Raw genomic sequence first — 10,663 nt, 5'->3', positions numbered from 1 at the left:
GATTAGGGACCCTGGTCATAATTCCAAAGCAAAGAGGAGTATTAGCACTTGCAGCTGCAGGGGACCAGGAACCCATCCTGGATAAAGACCAAAGCACAGACCAGGAGAACAGTGACTACATCCCTCTCCAGATCACACCACTTTGGAAGCACCAAACTAGCTCTGAAAATAGTAGTATGCAAAAGTCTGAAGATTGGGATAATACCCCAACCCACTCCCATGTAGCCTGGAAAAAATGAACAAACAACAGAAAAAGAACTTGACCATAAATAGCTACTATGGTGTCAGGGAAAACAAAGACACAAACTCAGAAAACAATAATGCTAAAAGAGCTACAATCAAAGCCTCAAAGAAAAATATAATTGGACCCAAACCCAATAAGAATTTCTACAAGCTTTAAAGCAAGAGATAAGAGTGGCAGAGGAGTGGGCAGCTAGGTGGTGTAGTACATAAGGCACTGGCCCTGGATTGAGGAGGACCTGAGTTCAAATCTGACCTCAGACACTTGACACTTACTAGCTGTGTGACCCTAGACAAGTCACTTAACCTTCATTGTCCTGCCCCCACCCCCAAAATAAAGAGTGGCAGAGGAAAAATTGGAAAAAGAGAGTGATGCAAGAAAATGATGAAAAGATAATTAACAGGAGGTGGAGACAAGATGGCAGAGAAAGGGCAGGGATTCACCTGAGCTTTCCCCCAAACCCTTTCAAATGCTTTTAAGTGATACCTCAAAACAAATTCTAGAGCAGCAGATGGAATCAAACAATTTTCTAGTGTAAGACAACTTAGAAGGTCAGCAAGAAAGGTCTGTTGTACCAGGGTAATGGCAAAAGGATTACAACCAAGAATCAGCTACCCAGCAAAACTAGATGGGGGAAAGATGGATAGTCAATGAAATAGATGACTTTCAAGCATTACTTATGAAAAGACCAGAACTGAATAGAAAAATTGCTATTCAAACACAAAACTCAATTTTATTCTTGACAATTTCCCATCCCTAAAGGACCCACATATACAAAAATATTTAGAGCTGCTCTTTTTGTGGTGGCAAGGAATTGGAAATTGAAGGGATGCCCATCAATTGGGGAATGTTTGAACAAGCTGTGGTGTATTATTGTGATGGAATACTATTGTCTGTAAGTAATGATGAGCAGGCAAATTTCCAAAAAACCTGGAAAGACTTAAGTGGACTGATGCTGAGTGAAGTGAGCAGAACCAGAAGAACACTGTACACAGTAACAGCAACATTGTGTGATGATCAGTTGTGATAGACTTAGCTCTTCTCAGCAATACAATGATCCAAGACTATTCCAAAGAACTCATGATGGAAAATGTTCTCCACATCCAGAAAAAAGAACTGTGTATTCTGAATGCAGAGAAGGATTAGAGTGAAAGGAAAGAGAGAGTAGGATAAATGGGGGGAAATAGGATGGAGGGAAATACATAGTAATTGTTACTGAGAAAAAAATTTTCCTTGATAAAGACCTAATTTCTCAACTATATGGAGAATGGAGTCAAATTTATATCTATATATCTATATCTATATCTATATCTATATCTATATCTATATCTATATCTATATCTATATCCATATCCATATCCATATCCATATCCATATCCATATCCATATCCATATCTATATCTATATCTATATCTATATCTATATCTATATCTATATCTATATCTATATCTATATCTATATCTATATAAAGAACCATTCCCCAATTAATAAGTGGTCAAAGGATATGAACAGGCAGTTTTCAGGAGAAGAAATCAAAGCTATTTATAGTTATATGAAAAAATGCTAGAAATCATTATTGATTAGAAAAAATACAAATTAAAACAGCTCTGAGATACCACCACACACCTATCAGAAATGACAAATGCTGGAGAGGATGTTGTAAAATAAGTACACTATTAAACTGTTGGAGTAATGAAGTGGTCCAACCATTCTGTAAAGCAATTTGGAACTATGCCCAAAGGGCTATAACACTGTGTATACCCTTTGAACCAATAATACCACTGCTAGATCTGTATCCCAAAGAGACCAAAGAAAAAAGAAAAGGACCTATATGTATAAAAATATTTAAAACAGCTCATTTTGTGGTGACAAAGGACAGAAAATTGAGGGGATGCTCATCAATTGGGGAATGGTTGAACAAGTTGTCACATATGATTGTGATAGAGTACTGTTGTGCCATAAGAATTGACAAGGGGGGGCAGCTAGGTGGCGCACTGGATAGAGCACCGGCCCTGGATTCAGGAGGACCTGAGTTCAAATCCAGCCTCAGACACTTAACACTTACTAGCTGTGTGACCCTGGGCAAGTCACTTAACCCCAATTGCCTCACCAAAAAAAAAAAAAAAGAATTGACAAGGGGCATGGTTTCAGAAAACCAGGGCAAGACCTCTATGAACTGATGCAAATTGAAGAAGAAACAGGAGATCATTGTGCACAGTAACAGCAGAGTTATCAAGAAGATCAACTGTGAAAGACTTGGCTACTTTGATCAATACAATGATCCAAGATAATTCCAAAGAACCCATGATGAAGAAATGCTATCCACCTCCAGAGATTTGATTAACTGAGTGCAGACTGAAGTATCTCTTTTCTCTCTCTCTCTTTTGTCCTTCCTTCCTTTCTCTTCTTTCTTTCTTTCTTTTCTTTCTTTCTTTCTTTTCTTTCTTTTCTTTCTTTCTTTCTTTCTTTCTTTCTTTCTTTCTTTCTTTCTTTCTTTCTTTCTTTCTTTCTTTCTTTCTTTCTTTCTTTCTTTCTTCCTTCCTTCCTTCCTTCCTTCCTTCCTTCCTCCCTCCCTCCCTCCCTCCCTCTCTCTCTTTCCTTCCTTCCTTCCTTCCTTCCTTCCTTCCTTCCTTCCTTCCTTCCTTCCTTCCTTCCTTCCTTCCTTCCTTCCTTCCTTCCTTCTCTCTCTCTTTTTCTTTTTGCAATATGGCTAATATGAAAATAGGTTTTGGTGCTATAAGAAATGACAAGCAGGATGATTTCAGAAAGGCCTGGAAGGACTTTTATGAACTGATGTATAGTGAAGTGAGCAGAACCATGGGAACATTGTGCACAGTGACAGCAATATTGTTTGATGAAGAACTGTGAAAGATTTAACTATTCTCAATACAATGATTCAAGACAATCTCAAAGGACTATTGATGAAACACACTATCCACCTCTAAAGAAAGAATTGATATTGATGGAACACAGACTATTTTCACTTTCATTTTTTCTTTTATTCAAGTTTTCTTATACAAAATGATGAATATGCTAATGTTTTACAGAATTGTACATATATAACCTATATCTGTTTACTGCTTCAGGGATGGGGGAGGGGAGGGAAGGAAGGAGGGATAAAAATTGGAACCCAAAACTATAAACAAAAATGTTTATTACTAAAAAAAAAAACAACCCAGGAAATAGGTTTTGCCTGATTTCACATGTATAACTGATATCATATTGCTTGCCTTTTCAGTGGGTGCGGGAGAGAATGGGAGGGAGGGAGAGAATTTGGAACTCAAAATTTTACTAAATTCATTTTTTTTTTTTTGCAGGGCAATGGGGGTTAAGTGACTTGCCCAGGGTCACACAGCTAGTAAGTGTCAAGTGTCTGAGGTCGGATTTGAACTCAGGAACTCCTGAATCCAGGGCCGGTGCTTTATCCACTGCGCCACCTAGCCGCCCCCTGGAACTCAAAATTTTAAAAAGAACTAATGCTAAAAGTAAATAAATACTTTTTTTTTTGCAGGGCAATGAGGGTTAAGTGACTTGCCCAGGGTCACACAGCTAGTAAGTGTCAAGTGTCTGAGGCTGGATTTGAACTCAGGTCCTCCTGAATCCAGGGCCAGTGCTTTATCCACTGCACCACCTAGCTGCCCCCAATACAATTTTAAAAGAAAAGAAAATCGCCATGCAGCTTTATCATATCCCTGGAGTTTTAGGCCAGGCTCTGTTATTTGACTAAATCATTTCCTATCTCTCTTTCTTTCCACATTTATGGAATAGAGATAATAAGAAGATGGGATTTTAGAGTTGGTAGAAGAGGAGCCACAAGTGAGACAGGCTAAGATCTCTCTGCTGGTAATTGGTTGTATTAGGGTCTATTCCAGTCTCATCAGCTTTCTCATAGATTAATGACATCCATGGACAAAAGGCTCTGGGGAAATGAAAACCTACTTACCATAACAGTACAATACGTGAGAGTCTGGGGGCTGGCACAGGACAGTTAAGAGTTAAATCAGAAATTTAGGCCATAGAGCCATAGAGCTCATGATCACATACCCTTGGAGGGAACTTTCTCAGAAGTCCAGCCAACTGTTTTTATGAAAAAAGGCCCAAAGTCAGCCATGGCATAAGTCAGATTTTTGTCCCTGCTTCCCCACTTTCCTTTCTTTGTCCTCCTAAACAATCACAATACTCAAAACATGAAAAAAGCATAAATCACGCCCTACTTCCCCACCAATCACCCCTCTACATGTCAGGGTAAGTATTTTTCCTGAGCAAAAGGAAGAAGTTGGAATAAATATCATTTGGACACCTAAGTCTTGTGCATGGATTTTTCTCTTGTAATTTACTATATAATCATTCTTTTTTTTTTCTCTTTGCAATGTTTTATAAACTTTTTTTTTTTAAACAGGGCAATGAGGGTTAGGTGACTTGCCCAGGGTCACACAGCTAGAAAGTGTCAAGTGTCTGAGGTCGGTTTTGAACTCAGGTCCTCCTGAATCCAGGGCTGGTGCTTTATCCACTGTGCCACCTAGCTGCCCCTGTTTTATAAACTTTTGAGAAATTTATACTTTTATTCTTCCCTCAGAATCAGCATGACTTACAGTATAGAGTATGGGACTTGGAATAAGGAATATTTAAGTTTGAATCCTAACTCAGACACTTACTAGCTGTGTGGTCCTAGGAAAGTCACTTAACCATTCTTTGCCTCAGTTTCCTTATTTGCAAAATGAAGAGGGTTATACTAAAATCCCTTCTAGCTCTAAATCTAGGATCATATAATCTAATAGTAGTCCCCCACTTTAACAACATTTTCCTTCCAAACATAAGTTGAAAGTCTTACTTTAATATTATTTTGAACATATAAATTGATATTGAAAGGCACTGATCCTCTTTAGCTATCTTTTTTTTGGGTGGAGGGCAGGGCAATGAGGGTTAAGTGACTTGCCCAGTGTCATACAGCTGGTAAGTATCAAGTGTCTGAGGTCAGATTTGAACTCAGGTCCTCCTGAATCCAGGGTCAGTGCCTTATCTACTGCAACACCTAGCTGCCCCCACTGATACTCTATCCCTTTGTTTTTGTTTTTAATTATAAAAGTATTTTATTATTTTCCAGTTCCATGTAGAGATAGTTTTCAACATTTGTTTTTATAAGATTTCTACTTTCAAAATTTTCTCCCTCCCTCCCTTCCCTAATTCCCTCCCCAAGACAGCAAGTAATCTGACATAGGTTATACATGTACAATAACATTAAACATATTTCTGCATTAGTCATATTATAAGAGAAGAATCAGATCAAAAAGGAAAAACCTCAAAAAAGAAAAAAATACGGCACCAAAAACAAATGAAATAGTATGGTTCAATCTGCATCCATATTCCACAGTTCTTTTTTTTTTCTGGTACTCTATTTTAGGAGATATGTGTATCCATATTTAAGATGTTTCTAAATTTTGGTATCTTATTGAATTAACCTCTTCTACATGATAACAATACTAGTGGTAGTGGTAGGACTAAAACAGATTTTTTTGTTTTGTTTTGTTTTGTTTTTAGTGAGGCAGTTGGGGTTAAGCGAGTTGCCCAGGGTCACACAGCTAGTAAGTGTCAAGTGTCTGAGGCCGGATTTGAACTCAGGTCCTCCTGATTCCAGAGTCGGTGCTCTATCCACTGTGCAACCTAGCTGCCCCTTAAAACAACTTTTTTTTTTTTTTTTTTTTTTAGTGAGGCAATTGGGGTTAAGTGACTTGCCCAGGGTCACACAGCTAGTAAGTGTTAAGTGTCTGAGGCCAGATTTGAACTCAGGTACTCCTGACTCCAGGACTGGTGCTCTATCCACTGCGCCACCTAGCTGCCCAAAACAACTTTTTAAAAAACCTGCCTCAGACGCTTGACACTTACCAGCTGTGTGACCCTGGGCAAGTCACTTAACCCCAATTGCCTCACTAAAAAAAAAAAAAATTTAAAAGTTGTTTTAAGTAGATCATTAAAATAAATATGGAGATCAAACGACCACCAGTACTGATGTATATATATCTTCTCTAATTTCCCCTCTACCCCCACCCTCACCCCAACATACACATATCTTGGGAGAGTGAGAATATTCCTTATTTTCCATTGTGAATTCCAGACTTGTCCTTTACCTCCTTCATTCAGTGAAACCTTCCTCTTTTGAATTCCACACAGTTAAATTTTTCTATCTGATCAAAATTATGGTAGCTCTAGTGGGCTGAACCCTAAGTCATTCTCCCTTCTTTCTCAAGAATTCAGCATCTGCCTTACTGTCTTCTTCCTCTCTTCTTGGTTGCCTCACGTGTACCTGCCCTGGAAAGAAGGGAGCGTCCTAGTCTCCATCAATTTCTCCAGGCTCCCACAACTCTATAGAAGCTGCCTTGCTTTGGGCACAGGCATAGACCTTCCCTCTCCCCACAGATGCTTGAGTCTTGGGAAAACTCCACCCTAAGGCCAAACCCTAAGGACAAATGATAACCTACTTGAACTCATGCCTAAATGGTTACATACTCCCACCCTGTCATATTTTCTCCATTCTAGAGTTGCAGTTCAAATCCCCTTTTCTCTTCAAGCAATGGCTTATTCCTTTCTTCCCATTCCCCTTAATTTCTATTCTCAATGTCCCACTCTAAAGCTACTTAACCCTTCTGCTGTGTTCCCTGGAATGCCAATTCCATAGATAACAAACTTGTTTTCCTTTCTCTCTTCCTTCATCTTCTGCATTCACTGAGATCCCCCTGATGACACAACTTCCTGGTCACCTTTTTCAGCACTGGTTGCACTTAACTCATACTTCCACCTTTCTCGTCAGGTGGGGGAGTTAAAATAGTTCTTGTTCCCCATTGCTACTTCAAGACTCTCTGTCTCCCACCATCACTCAGTAGCCTCTCCTCTAAAGTTTATAGACTACCACATTCATCACCTTATCTGGTGACTGTGGTCTACTGAACTCCAGGATACCCTACTTCCTTCTTCAACATATTCAGTCCCTGCTTCAAAATCTTTTTCTCCTAGACAACTCCTGCCCTTATAACTAAGGGACTTGACCATACATACTGGTTCTCCCAATTCTGCATTTACTCATTTCCGGTGACCTCTTCCTTAGGCCACCTCAGTTTCACACAAAGATAGTCATACCTTTGACCTTGCCAGCACTCACCAGTGTTCCATTTCCATTTTAATCAATTAAATAAACAGCTGCTCATATACTGCATTCTATTCTTCATCTCTGTGCCTTTGCATAGACTGTCCCTATGTCTAGAGTGCTCTTATTTTTTGCCTCTGTCTCTTAGAATCCCTAGTTTCCTTCAAAGACCAGCTCAAAAACTATCTTCTACATAAAGTCTTTCCTGTCCCCCCACTTCTATCGCCTTTCCCCTCCAAAATTCTTATTTATTTTATAGATATTTATGTATACACATATCTCCTACAATGGAATGAAATATTCTTGAGAGCAGGAACTGTTTCTTCTTTGTCTTTCTATGCCCACAATCTAGATATTTAATAAATGCTTGTTGATTGACTGAGAGAAATATAAATCTGGGCATCATCTGTGTGTACTGCATACTCTGGGGCTGCTCTCCCCATCCACAGTCCCTCTGGCAGGCTAGGTCCCCAGAGGGCTGCTAATGCATCTTCCTTCAGGGCTCTAGGGACCCCCTAAGGGTTGGGGATGGTTTTCATGAGCCCCCGCCAGTGTGCTTCCTTCTATGATTATCAGTTGATATAAATTAGTCAGCCAGACTTTATTAGCTTTTTTAGAAATGAGTATTTATGGGGACAGCTAGGTGGCACAGTGGATAGAGCACAGGCCCTGGATTCAGGAGGACCTGAGTTCAAATCTGGCCTCAGACACTTGATACTTACTAGCTATGTGACCCTGGGCAAGTCACTTGCCCTGCCAAAAAACCCCCCACCAAAAAACAAAACAACCACACAACAAAAAAGAAAAGAAAAGTAGAATGAGGTGGATTGAGAGGAAGGCTTGACAATTAAGAGATTTGTGGTATCCTTGAGGAGAGTAGTTTCAGTTACTGATGAGGTTAGTTAGAAGTCAGATTCCAAAGGTTTGATAACTAGTGTGTGAAGGTACATAGTTTTTCTAGAATTTTGGCTGTGAATAGTCAATAGTCAATTAACATTTATTAAGTGCCTACTTTGTGCCAGATACTGTGCTAAGCACTGGGAATACATATAAGAAAAAGACAATCCCTTTCCCCAAGGAGCTTACAATCTAATGGGGGAAGACAATACACAAGATGGGGGGCACCAGAAGGTATGGGGAGCAAGGGGGGTTTGTAGAGTCAAAACTAAGCAGATTAGCTGAGGGAAAATGAAGTTAGCTGAACAATTCTGACCCTTCTAAGTAGTGGAAACATTCACCACCTTTTACAAATGAGGATTCTTCTTTGTTATAGAGAATGACTATTTGGGTAGGGGGAAATATATTTATATGCACATACATAATACAAGTTATAGAAATACAAATATAACATATTTATATATACACACATTATACACATGCATACTCCTTCATATGTATTTACATATGTATATAAATATACACACATATACAACATACACACATAAATATACACGTATATGGAAAGAAGGTGATATAAAAACAAAAATAGCAATATCATTCAGAACTTTTTCTTAAAAATTTTCTTGAACATTAAATTTTTCTTAAAATTGAAAAATATTCACATCAATACAATCAACTAGACACACTTGGGGATTATTTAAAGTCAGTTAATTTATTTTTTTAAATCGCAAAAGTATTTTATTATTTTCCAGTTACATGTAAAAATGTTTTTGGGTTTTGGGGTTTTTTGCAGGGCAATGAGGGTTAAGTGACTTGCCCAGGGTCACACAGCTAGTAAGTGCCAAGTGTCTGAGGCCAGATTTGAACTCAGGTCCTCCTGACTCCAGGGCCGGTGCTCTACCCACTGCGCCACCTAGCTGCCCCCAAAATAGTTTTTAACATTTGTTTTTATAAGACTTTTAATTCCAAATTTTTCTTCCCCCGCTCCCCAAGACATAAAGCAATCTGATATAGGCTATATATGTACAATCACATTAAACATATTCCTTTATTAGTCATGTTGTGAAAGAAGAATCAGAACAAAAGGGAAAAGCCTTGAAAAAGAGAATAAACAACAACAAAAAAGTAGAAACAGTATGGTTCAATCTGCATTCAGAATCCACAGTTCTTTTTTCTGGATATGGAGAACATTTTCCCTCATGAGTTCTTTGGAATTGTCTTGGGTCATTGCACTGCTGAGAAGAGCCAAGTCTAATCACAGTTGATCATCACACAATGTTGATGTTACTGTGTATAATGATTCTGTTCACTTCATTCAGCATCAGTCCACTTAAGTCTTTCCAGGCTTTTCTGAAATCTGTCCATTACATTCATATACCACAACTTGTTCAGCCATTCCCCAATTGATGGGCATTCCCTCAATCTCCAATTCCTTGCCACCACAAAGAGACCTGCTATAAATATTTTTGTACATGTGGGTCCTTTTCCCTCTTTTATGATCTCTTTGGGATACAGATACATATTACTGGGTCAAAGGGTATGAACACTTCGATAGCCCTTTGGGTATAGTTCTTAATTGCTCTCTAGAATGGTTGGATCAGTTCCAATTTTCCCACAGCTTCTCCAAAATTTACTATTTTCCTTTTTTGTCATATTAGCCAGTCTGATAGGTATGAGGTGGTACCTCAGAGTTGTTTTTAATTTGAGTTCCTCTCATCAGTAGTTATTTAGAACATTTTTTCATATGGCAATAGATAGCATTGGTTTATTTATTTTTTATTTTTTTAAATTTTTTTTTTTTTAGTGAGGCAATTGGGGTTAAGTGACTTGCCCAGGGTCACACAGCTAGTAAGTGTCAAGTGTCTGAGGCCGGATTTGAACTCAGGTATTCCTGAATCCAGGGCCGATGCTTTATCCACTGCGACACCTAGCCGCCCCAGCATTGGTTTATTCATCTGAAAACTGCTTGTTCATATCATTTGACCATTTCTCAATTGGGGAATGTAAAGTCAATTAATTTAAAGAAAAAGAATATAATCACAATTGTCATTCTCTTTCTTTCTTTCTTTCTTTCTTTCTTTCTTTCTTTCTTTCTTTCTTTCTTTCTTTCTTTCTTTTTTGCAGGGCAATGAGGGTTAAGTAACTTGCCTAGGGTCACATAGCTAGTAAGGGCCGGATTTGAACTCAGGTCCTCCTGAGTCCAGGACTGGTCCTTTATTCACTGTGTCACCTAGCTGTCCCATCCTCATTTGCTTTTTAAAAATTATACAACCATATTATTATTTTATTCTTCTGTTTCTGCTTCCCCCTTTCATTAATTCACATAGATGTTTCCAGATTTCTTTGGATACTTCATCTGACAGTTTGAATTGCATGATGGTATT

The sequence above is a fragment of the Dromiciops gliroides genome, chromosome 1 (genome assembly GCF_019393635.1).
Source record: "Dromiciops gliroides isolate mDroGli1 chromosome 1, mDroGli1.pri, whole genome shotgun sequence".
Lineage (NCBI taxonomy): Eukaryota > Metazoa > Chordata > Mammalia > Microbiotheria > Microbiotheriidae > Dromiciops > Dromiciops gliroides.
Note: the sequence above shows the minus strand (reverse complement) of the source record.